Source organism: Scyliorhinus torazame, chromosome 19 (genome assembly GCF_047496885.1).
Source record: "Scyliorhinus torazame isolate Kashiwa2021f chromosome 19, sScyTor2.1, whole genome shotgun sequence".
Lineage (NCBI taxonomy): Eukaryota > Metazoa > Chordata > Chondrichthyes > Carcharhiniformes > Scyliorhinidae > Scyliorhinus > Scyliorhinus torazame.
The window spans coordinates 7,295,752-7,313,535 of NC_092725.1; the positions used below are offsets into that span (position 1 = coordinate 7,295,752).

The window sequence follows — 17,784 nt, forward strand, 5'->3', positions numbered from 1 at the left end:
CACAGTGAGTGATCCTCACCCTGCTGAATAAACAGTGACTCTGTACAGTTACACAGTGAGTGATCCTCACCCTGCTGAATAAACAGTGACTCTGTACAGTTACACAGTGAGTGATCCTCACCCTGCTGAATAAACAGTGACTCTGTACAGTTACACAGTGAGTGACCCTCACTCTGAATAAACAGTAACTCTGTACAGTTACACAGTGAGTGATCCTCACCCTGCTGAATAAACAGTGACTCTGTACAGTTACACAGTGAGTGATCCTCACCCTGCTGAATAAACAGTGACTCAGTACAGTTACACAGAGAGTGATCCTCACCCTGCTGAATAAACAGTGACTCTGTACAGTTACACAGTGAGTGATCCTCACCCTGAATAAACAGTGACTCTGTACAGTTACACAGTGAGTGATCCTCACTCTGAATAAACAGTGACTCTGTACAGTTACACAGTGAGTGATCCTCACTCTGAATAAACTGTGACTCTGTACAGTTACACAGTGAGTGATCCTCACCCTGAATAAACAGTGACTCTGTGCAGTTACACAGTGAGTGATCCTCACCCTGCTGAATAAACAGTGACTGTACAGTTACACAGTGAGTGATCCTCACACTGCTGAATAAACAGTGACTCGGTACAGTTACACAGTGAGTGATCCTCACTCTGAATAAACAGTGACTCTGTACAGTTACACAGTGAGTGACCCTCACTCTGAATAAACAGTGACTCGGTACAGTTACACAGTGAGTGATCCTCACCCTGCTGAATAAACAGTGACTCTGTACAGTTACACAGTGAGTGATCCTCACCCTGAATTAACAGTGACTCTGTACAGTTACACAGTGAGTGATCCTCACCCTGATGAATAAACAGTGACTCTGTACAGTTACACAGTGAGTGATCCTCACCCTGCTGAATAAACAGTGACTCTGTACAGTTACACAGTGAGTGATCTTCACCCTGCTGAATAAACAGTGACTCTGTACAGTTACACAGTGAGTGATCCTCACCCTGCTGAATAAACAGTGACTCTGTACAGTTACACAGTGAGTGATCCTCACCCTGCTGAATAAACAGTGACTCTGTACAGTTACACAGTGAGTGATCTTCACCCTGCTGAATAAACAGTGACACTGTCCAGTTACAGTGAGTGATCCTCACCCTGAATAAACAGTGACTCTGTACAGTTACACAGTGAGTGATCCTCACCCTGCTGAATAAACAGTGACTCTGTACAGTTACACAGTGAGTGATCCTCGCCCTGCTGAATAATCAGTGACTCTGTACAGTCACACAGTGAGTGATCCTCACCCTGCTGAATAAACAGTGACTCTGTACAGTTACACAGTGAGTGATCCTCACCCTGCTGAATAAACAGTGACTCTGTACAGTTACACAGTGAGTGATCCTCACCCTGAATAAACAGTGACTCTGTACAGTTACACAGTGAGTGATCCTCACCCTGAATAAACAGTGACTCTGTACAGTTACACAGTGAGTGATCCTCACCCTGAATAAACAGTGACTCTGTACAGTTACACAGTGAGTGATCCTCACCCTGAATAAACAGTGACTCTGTACAGTTACACAGTGAGTGATCCTCACCCTGAATAAACAGTGACTCTGTACAGTTACACAGTGAGTGATCCTCACCCTGCTGAATAAACAGTGACTCTGTACAGTTACACAGTGAGTGATCCTCACCCTGCTGAATAAACAGTGACTCTGTACAGTTACACAGTGAGTGATCCTCACCCTGCTGAATAAACAGTGACTCTGTACAGTTACACAGTGAGTGATCCTCACCCTGCTGAATAAACAGTGACTCTGTACAGTTACACAGTGAGTGATCCTCACCCTGCTGAATAAACAGTGACTGTGTACAGTTACACACTGAGTGATCCTCACCCTGCTGAATAAACAGTGACTCTGTACAGTTACACAGTGAGTGATCCTCACCCTGCTGAATAAACAGTGACTCTGTACAGTTACACAGTGAGTGATCCTCACCCTGCTGAATAAACAGTGACTCTGTACAGTTACACAGTGAGTGATCCTCACCCTGAATAAACAGTGACTCTGTACAGTTACACAGTGAGTGATCCTCACCCTGAATAAACAGTGACTCTGTACAGTTACACAGTGAGTGATCCTCACCCTGAATAAACAGTGACTCTGTACAGTTACACAGTGAGTGATCCTGACCCTGCTGAATAAACAGTGACTCTGTACAGTTACATAGTGAGTGATCCTCACCCTGCTGAATAAACAGTGACTCTGTACAGTTACACAGTGAGTGATCCTCACCCTGAATAAACAGTGACTCTGTACAGTTACACAGTGAGTGATCCTCACCCTGAATAAACAGTGACTCTGTACAGTTACACAGTGAATGATCCTCACCCTGAATAAACAGTGACTCTGTACAGTTACACAGTGAGTGATCCTCACTCTGAATAAACAGTGACTCTGTACAGTTACACAGTGAGTGATCCTCACCCTGCTGAATAATCAGTGACTCTGTACAGTTACACAGTGAGTGATCCTCACCCTGAATAAACAGTGACTCTGTACAGTTACACAGTGAGTGATCCTCACCCTGAATGAACAGTGGCTCTGTACAGTTACACAGTGAGTGATCTTCACCCTGCTGAATAAACAGTGACTCTGTCCAGTTACAGTGAGTGATCCTCACCCTGAATAAACAGTGACTCTGTACAGTTACACAGTGACTGAACCTCATCCTGAATAAACAGTGACTCTGTACAGTTACACAGTGAGTGATCCTCACCCTGCTGAATAAACAGTGACTCTGTACAGTTACACAGTGAGTGATCCTCACCCTGCTGAATAAACAGTGACTCTGTACAGTTACACAGTGAGTGATCCTCACCCTGAATAAACAGTGACTCTGTACAGTTACACAGTGAGTGATCCTCACCCTGCTGAATAAACAGTGAATCTGTACAGTTACACAGTGAGTGACCCTCACCCTGCTGAATAAACAGTGACTCTGTACAGTTACACAGTGAGTGACCCTCACCCTGAATAAACAGTGACTCTGTACAGTTACACAGTGAGTGATCCTCACCCTGCTGAATAAACAGTGACTCTGTACAGTTACACAGTGAGTGATCCTCACCCTGCTGAATAAACAGTGACTCTGTACAGTTACACAGTGAGTGATCCTCACCCTGCTGAATAAACTGAGACTCTGTACAGTTACACAGTGAGTGATCCTCGCCCTGAATAAAGAGTGACTCTGTACAGTTTCACAGTCAGTGGTCCTCACCCTGAATAAACATTGACTCTGTACAGTTACACAGTGAGTGACCCTCACCCTGAATAAACAGTGACTCTGTACAGTTACACAGTGAGTGATCCTCACTCTGAATAAACAGTGACTCTGTAAAGTTACACAGTGAGTGATCCTCACCCTGAATAAACAGTGACTCTGTACAGTTACTCAGTGAGTGATCCTCACACTGAATAAACAGTGACTCTGTACAGTTACACAGTGAGTGATCCTCACCCTGCTGAATAAACAGTGACTTTGTACAGTTACGCAGTGAGTGATCCTCAGCCTGCTGAATCAACAGTGACTCTGTACAGTTACAGTGAGTGATCCACACCCTGCCGAATAAACAGTGACTCTGTACAGTTACACAGTGAGTGATCCTCACCTTGCTGAATAAACAGTGTCTCTGTACAGTTACACAGTGAGTGACCCTCACCCTGAATAAACAGTGAATCTGTACAGTTACACAGTGAGTGACCCTCACCCTGAATAAACAGTGACTCTGTACAGTTACACAGTGAGTGACCCTCACCCTGCTGAATAAAGAGTGACTCTGTACAGTTACACAGTGAGTGACCCTCACCCTGCTGAATAAACAGTAACTCTGTCCAGTTACAGAGTGAGTGATCCTCACCCTGAATAAACAGTGACTCTGCCCAGTTACACAGTGATTGATCTTCACCCTGAATAAACAGTAACTCTGTACAGTTACACAGTGAGTGATCCTCACCCTGAATAAACAGTGACTCTGTCCAGTTACACAGTGAGTGATCCCCACCCTGAATAAACAGTGACTCTGTACAGTGACACAGTGAGTGATCCTCACCCTGAATAAACAGTGACTCTGTACAGTTACACAGTGAGTGATCCTCACCCTGAATAAACAGTGACTCTGTACAGTTACACAGTGAGTGATCCTCACCCTGCTGAATAAACAGTGACTCTGTACAGTTACACAGTGAGTGATCCTCACCCTGCTGAATAAACAGTGACTCTGTACAGTTACACAGTGAGTGATCCTCACCCTGCTGAATAAACAGTGACTCTGTACAGTTACACAGTGAGTGATCCTCACCCTGCTGAATAAACAGTGACTCTGTACAGTTACACAGTGAGTGATCCTCACCCTGCTGAATAAACAGTGACTGTGTACAGTTACACACTGAGTGATCCTCACCCTGCTGAATAAACAGTGACTCTGTACAGTTACACAGTGAGTGATCCTCACCCTGCTGAATAAACAGTGACTCTGTACAGTTACACAGTGAGTTATCCTCACCCTGCTGAATAAACAGTGACTCTGTACAGTTACACAGTGAGTGATCCTCACCCTGAATAAACAGTGACTCTGTACAGTTACACAGTGAGTGATCCTCACCCTGAATAAACAGTGACTCTGTACAGTTACACAGTGAGTGATCCTCACCCTGAATAAACAGTGACTCTGTACAGTTACACAGTGAGTGATCCTGACCCTGCTGAATAAACAGTGACTCTGTACAGTTACACAGTGAGTGATCCTCACCCTGCTGAATAAACAGTGACTCTGTACAGTTACACAGTGAGTGATCCTCACCCTGAATAAACAGTGACTCTGTACAGTTACACAGTGAGTGATCCTCACCCTGAATAAACAGTGACTCTGTACAGTTACACAGTGAATGATCCTCACCCTGAATAAACAGTGACTCTGTACAGTTACACAGTGAGTGATCCTCACCCTGAATAAACAGTGACTCTGTACAGTTACACAGTGAGTGATCCTCACCCTGCTGAATAATCAGTGACTCTGTACAGTTACACAGTGAGTGATCCTCACCCTGAATAAACAGTGACTCTGTACAGTTACACAGTGAGTGATCCTCACCCTGAATGAACAGTGGCTCTGTACAGTTACACAGTGAGTGATCTTCACCCTGCTGAATAAACAGTGACTCTGTCCAGTTACAGTGAGTGATCCTCACCCTGAATAAACAGTGACTCTGTACAGTTACACAGTGACTGAACCTCATCCTGAATAAACAGTGACTCTGTACAGTTACACAGTGAGTGATCCTCACCCTGCTGAATAAACAGTGACTCTGTACAGTTACACAGTGAGTGATCCTCACCCTGCTGAATAAACAGTGACTCTGTACAGTTACACAGTGAGTGATCCTCACCCTGAATAAACAGTGACTCTGTACAGTTACACAGTGAGTGATCCTCACCCTGCTGAATAAACAGTGACTCTGTACAGTTACACAGTGAGTGACCCTCACCCTGCTGAATAAACAGTGACTCTGTACAGTTACACAGTGAGTGACCCTCACCCTGAATAAACAGTGACTCTGTACAGTTACACAGTGAGTGATCCTCACCCTGCTGAATAAACAGTGACTCTGTACAGTTACACAGTGAGTGATCCTCACCCTGAATAAACAGTGACTCTGTACAGTTACACAGTGAGTGATCCTCACCCTGCTGAATAAACAGTGACTCTGTACAGTTACACAGTGAGTGATCCTCACCCTGAATAAACAGTGACTCTGTACAGTTACACAGTGAGTGATCCTCACCCTGCTGAATAAACAGTGACTCTGTACAGTTACACAGTGAGTGATCCTCACCCTGAATAAACAGTGACTCTGTACAGTTACACAGTGAGTGATCCTCACCCTGCTGAATAAACAGTGACTCTGTACAGTTACACAGTAAATGCTCCTCACCCTGCTGAATAAACAGTGACTCTGTACAGTTACACAGTGAGTGATCCTCACCCTGCTGAATAAACTGAGACTCTGTACAGTTACACAGTGAGTGATCCTCGCCCTGAATAAACAGTGACTCTGTACAGTTTCACAGTCAGTGGTCCTCACCCTGAATAAACATTGACTCTGTACAGTTACTCAGTGAGTGATCCTCACCCTGAATAAACAGTGATTCTGTACAGTTACACAGTGAGTGATCCTCACCCTGAATAAACAGTGACTCTGTACAGTTACACAGTGAGTGATCCTCACCCTGAATAAACAGTGACTCTGTACAGTTACACAGTGCGTGATCCTCACCCTGAATAAACAGTGACTCTGTACAGTTTCACAGTCAGTGGTCCTCACCCTGAATAAACAGTGACTCTGTACAGTTTCACAGTCAGTGGTCCTCACCCTGAATAAACATTGACTCTGTACAGTTACTCAGTGAGTGATCCTCACCCTGAATAAACAGTGACTCTGTCCAGTTACACAGTGAGTGATCCTCACCCTGAATAAAGAGTGACTCTGTACAGTTACACAGTGTGTGATCCTCACCCTGAATAAACAGTGACTCTGTCCAGTTACACAGTGAGTGATCCTCACCCTGAATAAAGAGTGACTCTGTACAGTTTCACAGTCAGTGGTCCTCACCCTGAATAAACATTGACTCTGTACAGTTACTCAGTGAGTGATCCTCACCCTGAATAAACAGTGACTCTGTCCAGTTACACAGTGAGTGATCCTCACCCTGAATAAACAGTGACTCTGTACAGTTTCACAGTCAGTGGTCCTCACCCTGAATAAACATTGACTCTGTACAGTTACACAGTGAGAGGTCCTCACCCTGAATAAACATTGACTCTGTACAGTTACACAGTGAGTGATCCTCACCCTGAATAAACAGTGACTCTGTACAGTTACTCAGTGAGTGATCCTCACCCTGAATAAACAGTGACTCTGTACAGTTACGCAGTGAGTGATCCTCACCCTGAATAAACAGTGACTCTGTACAGTTACACAGTGAGTGACCCTCACCCTGAATAAACAGTGACTCTGTACAATTACACAGTGAGAGGTCCTCACCCTGAATAAACATTGACTCTGTACAGTTACACAGTGAGTGATCCTCACCCTGAATAAACAGTGACTCTGTACAGTTACACAGTGAGTGATCCTCACCCTGCTGAATAAACAGTGACTTTGTACAGTTACGCAGTGAGTGATCCTCAGCCTGCTGAATCAACAGTGACTCTGTACAGTTACAGTGAGTGATCCACACCCTGCTGAATAAACAGTGACTGTACAGTTACACAGTGAGTGATCCTCACCTTGCTGAATAAACAGTGTCTCTGTACAGTTACACAGTGAGTGACCCTCACCCTGAATAAACAGTGACTCTGTACAGTTACACAGTGAGTGACCCTCACCCTGAATAAACAGTGACTCTGTACAGTTACACAGTGAGTGACCCTCACCCTGCTGAATAAAGAGTGACTCTGTACAGTTACACAGTGAGTGACCCTCACCCTGCTGAATAAACAGTGACTCTGTCCAGTTACAGAGTGAGTGATCCTCACCCTGAAAAAACAGTGACTCTGCCCAGTTACACAGTGAGTGATCTTCACCCTGAATAAACAGTAACTCTGTACAGTTACACAGTGAGTGATCCTCACCCTGAATAAACAGTGACTCTGTCCAGTTACACAGTGAGTGATCCTCACCCTGAATAAACAGTGACTCTGTACAGTGACACAGTGAGTGATCCTCACCCTGAATAAACAGTGACTCTATACAGTTACACAGTGAGTGATCCTCACCCTGAATAAACAGTGACTCTGTACAGTTACACAGTGAGTGATCCTCACCCTGAATAAACAGTGACTCTGTACAGTTACACAGTGAGTGATCCTCACCCTGCTGAATAAACAGTGACTCGGTACAGTTACACAGTGAGTGATCCTCACCCTGCTGAATAAACAGTGACTCTGTACAGTTACACAGTGAGTGACCCTCACCCTGAATAAACAGTAACTCTGTACAGTTACACAGTGAGTGATCCTCACCCTGAATAAACAGTGACTCTGTACAGTTACACAGTGAGTGATCCTCACCCTGCTGAATAAACAGTGACTCTGTGCAGTTACACAGTGAGTGATCCTCACCCTGCTGAATAAACAGTGACTCTGTACAGTTACACAGTGAGTGACCCTCACTCTGAATAAACAGTGACTCTGTACAGTTACACAGTGAGTGATCCTCACCCTGAATAAACAGTGACCCTGTACAGTTACACAGTGAGTGATCCTCACCCTGCTGAATAAATAGTGACTCTGTACAGTTACACAGTTAGTGACCCTCACCCTGCTGAATAAACAGTGACTCTGTACAGTTACACAGTGAGTGATCCTCACCCTGAATAAACAGTGACCCTGTACAGTTACACAGTGAGTGATCCTCTCCCTGCTGAATAAACAGTGACTCTGTACAGTTACACAGTGAATGATCCTCACCCTGAATAAACAGTGACTCTGTACAGTTACACAGTGAGTGATCCTCACTCTGAATAAACAGTGACTCTGTACAGTTACACAGTGAGTGATCCTCACCCTGCTGAATAATCAGTGACTCTGTACAGTTACACAGTGAGTGATCCTCACCCTGAATAAACAGTGACTCTGTACAGTTACACAGTGAGTGATCCTCACCCTGAATGAACAGTGGCTCTGTACAGTTACACAGTGAGTGATCTTCACCCTGCTGAATAAACAGTGACTCTGTCCAGTTACAGTGAGTGATCCTCACCCTGAATAAACAGTGACTCTGTACAGTTACACAGTGACTGAACCTCATCCTGAATAAACAGTGACTCTGTACAGTTACACAGTGAGTGATCCTCACCCTGCTGAATAAACAGTGACTCTGTACAGTTACACAGTGAGTGATCCTCACCCTGCTGAATAAACAGTGACTCTGTACAGTTACACAGTGAGTGATCCTCACCCTGAATAAACAGTGACTCTGTACAGTTACACAGTGAGTGATCCTCACCCTGCTGAATAAACAGTGACTCTGTACAGTTACACAGTGAGTGACCCTCACCCTGCTGAATAAACAGTGACTCTGTACAGTTACACAGTGAGTGATCCTCACCCTGAATAAACAGTGACTCTGTACAGTTACACAGTGAGTGATCCTCACCCTGCTGAATAAACAGTGACTCTGTACAGTTACACAGTGAGTGACCCTCACCCTGCTGAATAAACAGTGACTCTGTACAGTTACACAGTGAGTGATCCTCACCCTGAATAAACAGTGACTGTACAGTTACACAGTGAGTGATCCTCACCCTGAATAAACAGTGACTCTGTACAGTTACACAGTGAGTGATCCTCACCCTGCTGAATAAACAGTGACTCTGTACAGTTACACAGTGAGTGATCCCCACCCTGAATAAACAGTGACTCTGTACAGTTACACAGTGAGTGACCCTCACCCTGAATAAACAGTGACTCTGTACAGTTACACAGTGAGTGACCCTCACCCTGAATAAACAGTGACTCTGTACAGTTACACAGTGAGTGATCCACACCCTGCTGAATAAACAGTGACTCTGTACAGTTACACAGTGAGTGATCCTCACCCTGAATAAACAGTGACTCTGGACAGTTTCACAGTCAGTGGTCCTCACCCTGAATAAACATTGACTCTGTACAGTTACTCAGTGAGTGATCCTCACCCTGAATAAACAGTGACTCTGTACAGTTACACAGTGAGTGATCCTCACCCTGAATAAACAGTGACTCTGTACAGTTTCACAGTCAGTGGTCCTCACCCTGAATAAACATTGACTCTGTACAGTTACTCAGTGAGTGATCCTCACCCTGAATAAACATTGACTCTGTACAGTTTCACAGTCAGTGGTCCTCACCCTGAATAAACAGTGACTCTGTACAGTTACACAGTGAGTGAACCTCACCCTGAATAAACAGTGACTCTGTACAGTTACACAGTGAGTGATCCTCACCCTGCTGAATAAACAGTGACTCTGTACAGTTACACAGTCAGTGGTCCTTACCCTGAATAAACAGTGACTCTGTACAGTTACACAGTGAGTGATCCTCACTCTGAATAAACAGTGACTCTGTACAGTTACACAGTGAGTGATCCTCACCCTGAATAAACAGTGACTCTGTACAGTTACACAGTGAGTGATCCTCACCCTGCTGAATAAACAGTGACTGTACAGTTACACAGTGAGTGATCCTCACCCTGCTGAATAAACAGTGACTCTGTACAGTTACACAGTGAGTGATCCTCACCCTGCTGAATAAACAGTGACTCTGTACAGTTACACAGTGAGTGATCCTCACCCTGCTGAATAAACTGTGACTCTGTACAGTTACACAGTGAGTGATCCTCACCCTGCTGAATAAACTGAGACTCTGTACAGTTACACAGTGAGTGATCCTCGCCCTGAATAAACAGTGACTCTGTACAGTTACACAGTGAGTGATCCTCACCCTGAATAAACAGTGACTCTGGACAGTTTCACAGTCAGTGGTCCTCACCCTGAATAAACATTGACTCTGTACAGTTACTCAGTGAGTGATCCTCACCCTGAATAAACAGTGACTCTGTACAGTTACACAGTGAGTGATCCTCACCCTGAATAAACAGTGACTCTGTACAGTTTCACAGTCAGTGGTCCTCACCCTGAATAAACATTGACTCTGTACAGTTACTCAGTGAGTGATCCTCACCCTGAATAAACATTGACTCTGTACAGTTTCACAGTCAGTGGTCCTCACCCTGAATAAACAGTGACTCTGTACAGTTACACAGTGAGTGAACCTCACCCTGAATAAACAGTGACTCTGTACAGTTACACAGTGAGTGATCCTCACCCTGCTGAATAAACAGTGACTCTGTACAGTTACACAGTCAGTGGTCCTCACCCTGAATAAACAGTGACTCTGTACAGTTACACAGTGAGTGATCCTCACTCTGAATAAACAGTGACTCTGTACAGTTACACAGTGAGTGATCCTCACCCTGAATAAACAGTGACTCTGTACAGTTACGCAGTGAGTGATCCTCACCCTGAATAAACAGTGACTCTGTACAGTTACACAGTGAGTGACCCTCACCCTGAATAAACAGTGACTCTGTACAGTTACACAGTGAGTGATCCTCACCCTGCTGAATAAACAGTGACTCTGTACAGATACACAGTGAGTGATCCTCACCCTGAATAAACATTGACTCTGTACAGTTTCACAGTCAGTGGTCCTCACCCTGAATAAACAGTGACTCTGTACAGTTACACAGTGAGTGAACCTCACCCTGAATAAACAGTGACTCTGTACAGTTACTCAGTGAGTGATCCTCACCCTGAATAAACAGTGACTCTGTACAGTTACACAGTGAGTGACCCTCACCCTGAATAAACAGTGACTCTGTACAGTTACACAGTGAGTGATCCTCACCCTGCTGAATAAACAGTGACTTTGTACAGTTACGCAGTGAGTGATCCTCAGCCTGCTGAATCAACAGTGACTCTGTACAGTTACAGTGAGTGATCCACACCCTGCTGAATAAACAGTGACTCTGTACAGTTACACAGTGAGTGATCCTCACCTTGCTGAATAAACAGTGTCTCTGTACAGTTACACAGTGAGTGACCCTCACCCTGAATAAACAGTGACTCTGTACAGTTACACAGTGAGTGACCCTCACCCTGAATAAACAGTGACTCTGTACAGTTACACAGTGAGTGACCCTCACCCTGCTGAATAAAGAGTGACTCTGTACAGTTACACAGTGAGTGACCCTCACCCTGCTGAATAAACAGTGACTCTGTCCAGTTACAGAGTGAGTGATCCTCACCCTGAATAAACAGTGACTCTGCCCAGTTACACAGTGAGTGATCTTCACCCTGAATAAACAGTAACTCTGTACAGTTACACAGTGAGTGATCCTCACCCTGAATAAACAGTGACTCTGTCCAGTTACACAGTGAGTGATCCTCACCCTGAATAAACAGTGACTCTGTACAGTGACACAGTGAGTGATCCTCACCCTGAATAAACAGTGACTCTATACAGTTACACAGTGAGTGATCCTCACCCTGAATAAACAGTGACTCTGTACAGTTACACAGTGAGTGATCCTCACCCTGAATAAACAGTGACTCTGTACAGTTACACAGTGAGTGATCCTCACCCTGCTGAATAAACAGTGACTCGGTACAGTTACACAGTGAGTGATCCTCACCCTGCTGAATAAACAGTGACTCTGTACAGTTACACAGTGAGTGACCCTCACCCTGAATAAACAGTAACTCTGTACAGTTACACAGTGAGTGATCCTCACCCTGAATAAACAGTGACTCTGTACAGTTACACAGTGAGTGATCCTCACCCTGCTGAATAAACAGTGACTCTGTGCAGTTACACAGTGAGTGATCCTCACCCTGCTGAATAAACAGTGACTCTGTACAGTTACACAGTGAGTGACCCTCACTCTGAATAAACAGTGACTCTGTACAGTTACACAGTGAGTGATCCTCACCCTGAATAAACAGTGACCCTGTACAGTTACACAGTGAGTGATCCTCACCCTGCTGAATAAATAGTGACTCTGTACAGTTACACAGTTAGTGACCCTCACCCTGCTGAATAAACAGTGACTCTGTACAGTTACACAGTGAGTGATCCTCACCCTGAATAAACAGTGACCCTGTACAGTTACACAGTGAGTGATCCTCTCCCTGCTGAATAAACAGTGACTCTGTACAGTTACACAGTGAGTGACCCTCACTCTGAATAAACAGTGACTCTGTACAGTTACACAGTGAGTGATCCTCACCCTGAATAAACAGTGACTCTGTACAGTTACACAGTGAGTGATCCTCACCCTGAATAGACAGTGACTCTGTACAGTTACACAGTGAGTGATCCTCACCCTGAATAAACAGTGACTCTGTACAGTTACACAGTGAGTGATCCTCACCCTGCTGAATAAACAGTGACTCTGTACAGTTACACAGTGAGTGATCCTCACCCTGCTGAATAAACAGTGACTCTGTACAGTTACACAGTGAGTGATCCTCACCCTGCTGAATAAACAGTGACTCTGTCCAGTTACACAGTGTGCGATCCTCACCCTGAATAAACAGTGATTCTGTACAGTTACACAGTGAGTGATCCTCACCCTGAATAAACAGTGACTCTGTCCAGTTACACAGTGAGTGATCCTCACCCTGAATAAACAGTGACTCTGTCCAGTTACACAGTGAGTGATCCTCACCCTGCGGAATAAACAGTGACTCTGTCCAGTTACACAGTGAGTGATCCTCACTCTGCTGAATAAACAGTGACTCTGTACAGTTACACTGTGAGTGATCCTCACCCTGAATCAACAGTGACTCTGTACAGTTACACAGCGAGTGATCCTCACCCTGAATAAACAGTGACTCTGTGCAGTTACACAGTGAGTGATCCTCACCCTGCTGAATAAACTGTGACTCTGTACAGTTACACAGTGAGTGATCCTCACCCTGAATAAACAGTGACTCTGTCCAGTTACACAGTGAGTGATCCTCACCCTGAATAAACAGTGACTCTGTCCATTTACACAGTGTGCGATCGTCACCCTGAATAAACAGTGATTCTGTACAGTTACACAGCGAGTGATCCTCACCGTGAATAAACAGTGACTCTGTCCAGTTACACGGTAAGTGATCCTCACCCTGAATAAACAGTGACTCTGTAGTTAAACAGTGAGTGATCCTCACCCTGAATAAACAGTGACTCTGTACAGTTACACAGTGAGTGATCCTCAACCTGAATAAACAGTGACTCTGTACAGTTACACAGTGAGTGACCCTCACCCTGAATAAACAGTGACTCTGTACAGTTACACAGTGAGTGATCCTCAACCTGAATAAACAGTGACTCTGTACAGTTACACAGTGAGTGATCCTCACCCTGAATAAAAACTGACTCTGTCCAGTTACACAGTGAGTGATCCTCACCCTGCTGAATAAACAGTGACTCTGTACAGTTACACAGTGAGTGATCCTCACCCTGAATAAACAGTGATTCTGTACAGTTACACAGTGAGTGATCCACACCCTGAATAAACAGTGACTCTGTCCAGTTACACAGTGAGTGATCCTCACCCTGCTGAATAAACAGTGACTCTGTCCAGTTACACAGTGTGCGATCCTCACCCTGAATAAACAGTGATTCTGTACAGTTACACAGTGAGTGATCCTCACCCTGAATAAAAAGTGACTCTGTCCAGTTACACAGTGAGTATTCCTCACCCTGCTGAATAAACAGTGACTCTGTACAGTTACACAGTGAGTGATCCTCACCCTGAATAAACAGTGATTCTGTACAGTTACACAGTGAGTGATCCACCCCCTGAATAAACAGTGACTCTGTCCAGTTACACAGTGAGTGATCCTCACCCTGCTGAATAAACAGTGACTCTGTCCAGTTACACAGTGTGTGATCCTCACCCTGAATAAACAGTGACTCTGTACTGTTACACAGTGAGTGATCCTCACCCTGAATAAACAGTGATTCTGTACAGTTACACAGTGAGTGACCCTCACCCTGCTGAATAAACAGTGACTCTGTACAGTTACACAGTGAGTGATCCTCACCCTGCTGAATAAACAGTGACTCGATACAGTTACACAGTGAGTGATCCTTTCCCTGCTGAATAAACAGTGACTCTGTACAGTTACACAGTGAGTGATCCTCGCCCAGAATAAACAGTGACTCTGTCCAGTTACACAGAGACTGACCCTCACCCTGCTGAATAAATAGTGACTCTGTGCAGTTACACAGTGAGTGATCCTCACACTGAATAAACAGTGATTCTGTACAGTTACACAGTGAGTGATCCACACCCTGAAAAAACCGTGACTCTGTACAGTTACACAGTGAGTGATCCTCACCCTGAAAAAACCGTGACTCTGTACAGTTACACAGTGAGTGATCCTGACCCTGCTGAATAAACAGTGACTCTGTCCAGTTACACAGTGAGTGATCCTCACCCTGAATAAACAGTGACTCTGTCCAGTTACACAGTGAGTGATCCTCACCCAGAATAAACAGTGACTCTGTACAGTTACACAGTGAGTGATCCTCACCCTGCTGAATAAACAGTGACTCTGTCCAGTTACACAGTGAGTGATCCTCAACCTGAATAAACAGTGACTCTGTACAGTTACACAGTGAGTGATCCTCACCCTGCTGAATAAACAGTGACTCTGTACAGTTACACAGTGAGTGATACTCACCCTGCTGAATAAACAGTGACTCTGTACAGTTACACAGTGAGTGACCCTCACCCTGAATAAACAGTGACTCTGTACAGTTACACAGTGAGTAATCCTCACCCTGCTGAATAAACAGTGACTCTGTACAGTTACACAGTGAGTGACCCTCACCCTGAATAAACAGTGACTCTGTACAGTTACACAGTGAGTGACCCTCACCCTGCTGAATAAACAGTGACTCTGTACAGTTACACAGTGAGTGATCCTCACCCTGCTGAATAAACAGTGACTCTGTCCAGTTACACAGTGAGTGATCCTCAACCTGAATAAACAGTGACTCTGTACAGTTACACAGTGAGTGATCCTCACCCTGCTGAATAAACAGTGACTCTGTCCAGTTACAGAGTGAGTGATCCTCACCCTGAATAAACAGTGACTCTGCCCAGTTACACAGTGAGTGATCTTCACCCTGAATAAACAGTAACTCTGTACAGTTACACAGTGAGTGATCCTCACCCTGAATAAACAGTGACTCTGTCCAGTTACACAGTGAGTGATCCTCACCCTGAATAAACAGTGACTCTGTACAGTTACACAGTGAGTGATCCTCACCCTGAATAAACAGTGACTCTATACAGTTACACAGTGAGTGATCCTCACCCTGAATGAACAGTAACTCTGTACAGTTACACAGTGAGTGATCCTCACCCTGAATAAACAGTGACTCTGTACAGTTTCACAGTGAGTGATCCTCACCCTGCTGAATAAACAGTGACTCTGTGCAGTTACACAGTGAGTGATCCTCAACCTGCTGAATAAACAGTGACTCTGTACAGTTACACAGTGAGTGACCCTCACTCTGAATAAACAGTGACTCTGTACAGTTACACAGTGAGTGATCCTCACCCTGAATAAACAGTGACCCTGTACAGTTACACAGTGAGTGATCCTCACCCTGCTGAATAAACAGTGACTCTGTACAGTTACACAGTGAGTGACCCTCACCCTGCTGAATAAACAGTGACTCTGTACAGTTACACAGTGAGTGATCCTCACCCTGAATAAACAGTGACTCTGTACAGTTACACAGTGAGTGATCCTCACCCTGAATAAACAGTGACTCTGTGCAGTTACACAGTGAGTGATCCTCATTCTGAATAAACAGTGACTTTGTACAGTTACACAGTGAGTGACCCTCACCCTGAATAAACAGTGACTCTGTACAGTTACACAGTGAGTGATCCTCACCCTGAATAAACAGTGACTCTGTACAGTTACACAGTGAGTGATCCTCACCCTGCTGAATAAACAGTGACTCTGTACAGTTACACAGTGAGTGATCCTCACCCTGCTGAATAAACAGTGACTCTGTACAGTTACACAGTGAGTGATCCTCACCATGCTGAATAAACAGTGACTCTGTACAGTTACACAGTGAGTGATCCTCACCCTGCTGAATAAACAGTGACTCTGTACAGTTACACAGTGAGTGACCCTCACTCTGAATAAACAGTGACTCTGTACACTTACACAGTGGGTGATCCTCACCCTGAATAAACAGTGACACTGTACAGTTACACAGTGAGTGATCCTCACCCTGCTGAATAAACAGTGACTCTGTACAGGTACACAGTGAGTGATCCTCACCCTGAATAAACAGTGACTCTGTACAGTTACACAGTGAGTGATCCTCACCCTGAATAAACAGTGACTCTGTACAGTTACACAGTGAGTGATCCTCACCCTGAATAAACAGTGACTCTGTACAGTTACACAGTGAGTGATCCTCACCCTGCTGAATAAACAGTGACTCTGTACAGTTACACAGTGAGTGACCCTCACCCTGAATAAACAGTGATTCTGTACAGTTACACAGTGCGTGATCCTCACCATGAATAAACAGTGACTCTGTACAGTTACACAGTGAGTGATCCTCACCCTGAATAAACAGTGACTCTGTCCAGTTACACAGTGAGTGATCCTCACCCTGAATAAACAGTGACTCTGTCCAGTTACACAGTGAGTGATCCTCACCCTGCGGAATAAACAGTGACTCTGTCCAGTTACACAGTGAGTGATCCTCACTCTGCTGAATAAACAGTGACTCTGTACAGTTACACTGTGAGTGATCCTCACCCTGAATCAACAGTGATTCTGTACAGTTACACAGCGAGTGATCCTCACCCTGAATAAACAGTGACTCTGTGCAGTTACACAGTGAGTGATCCTCACCCTGCTGAATAAACTGTGACTCTGTACAGTTACACAGTGAGTGATCCTCACCCTGAATAAACAGTGACTCTGTCCAGTTACACAGTGAGTGATCCTCACCCTGAATAAACAGTGACTCTGTACAGTTACACAGTGAGTGATCCTCACCCTGCTGAATAAACAGTGACTCTGTCCAGTTACACAGTGTGCGATCCTCACCCTGAATAAACAGTGATTCTGTA

The 17,784-nt window shown here is 44.7% G+C and overlaps 1 protein-coding gene across 1 annotated transcript in view; it reads right to left on the reverse strand.

The window, feature by feature from the left end:
* prrt2 (proline-rich transmembrane protein 2) overlaps nucleotides 1-17,784 on the reverse strand; it is a 138,074-nt gene that overhangs the window by 41,494 nt on the left and 78,796 nt on the right. The window lies entirely within an intron of this gene.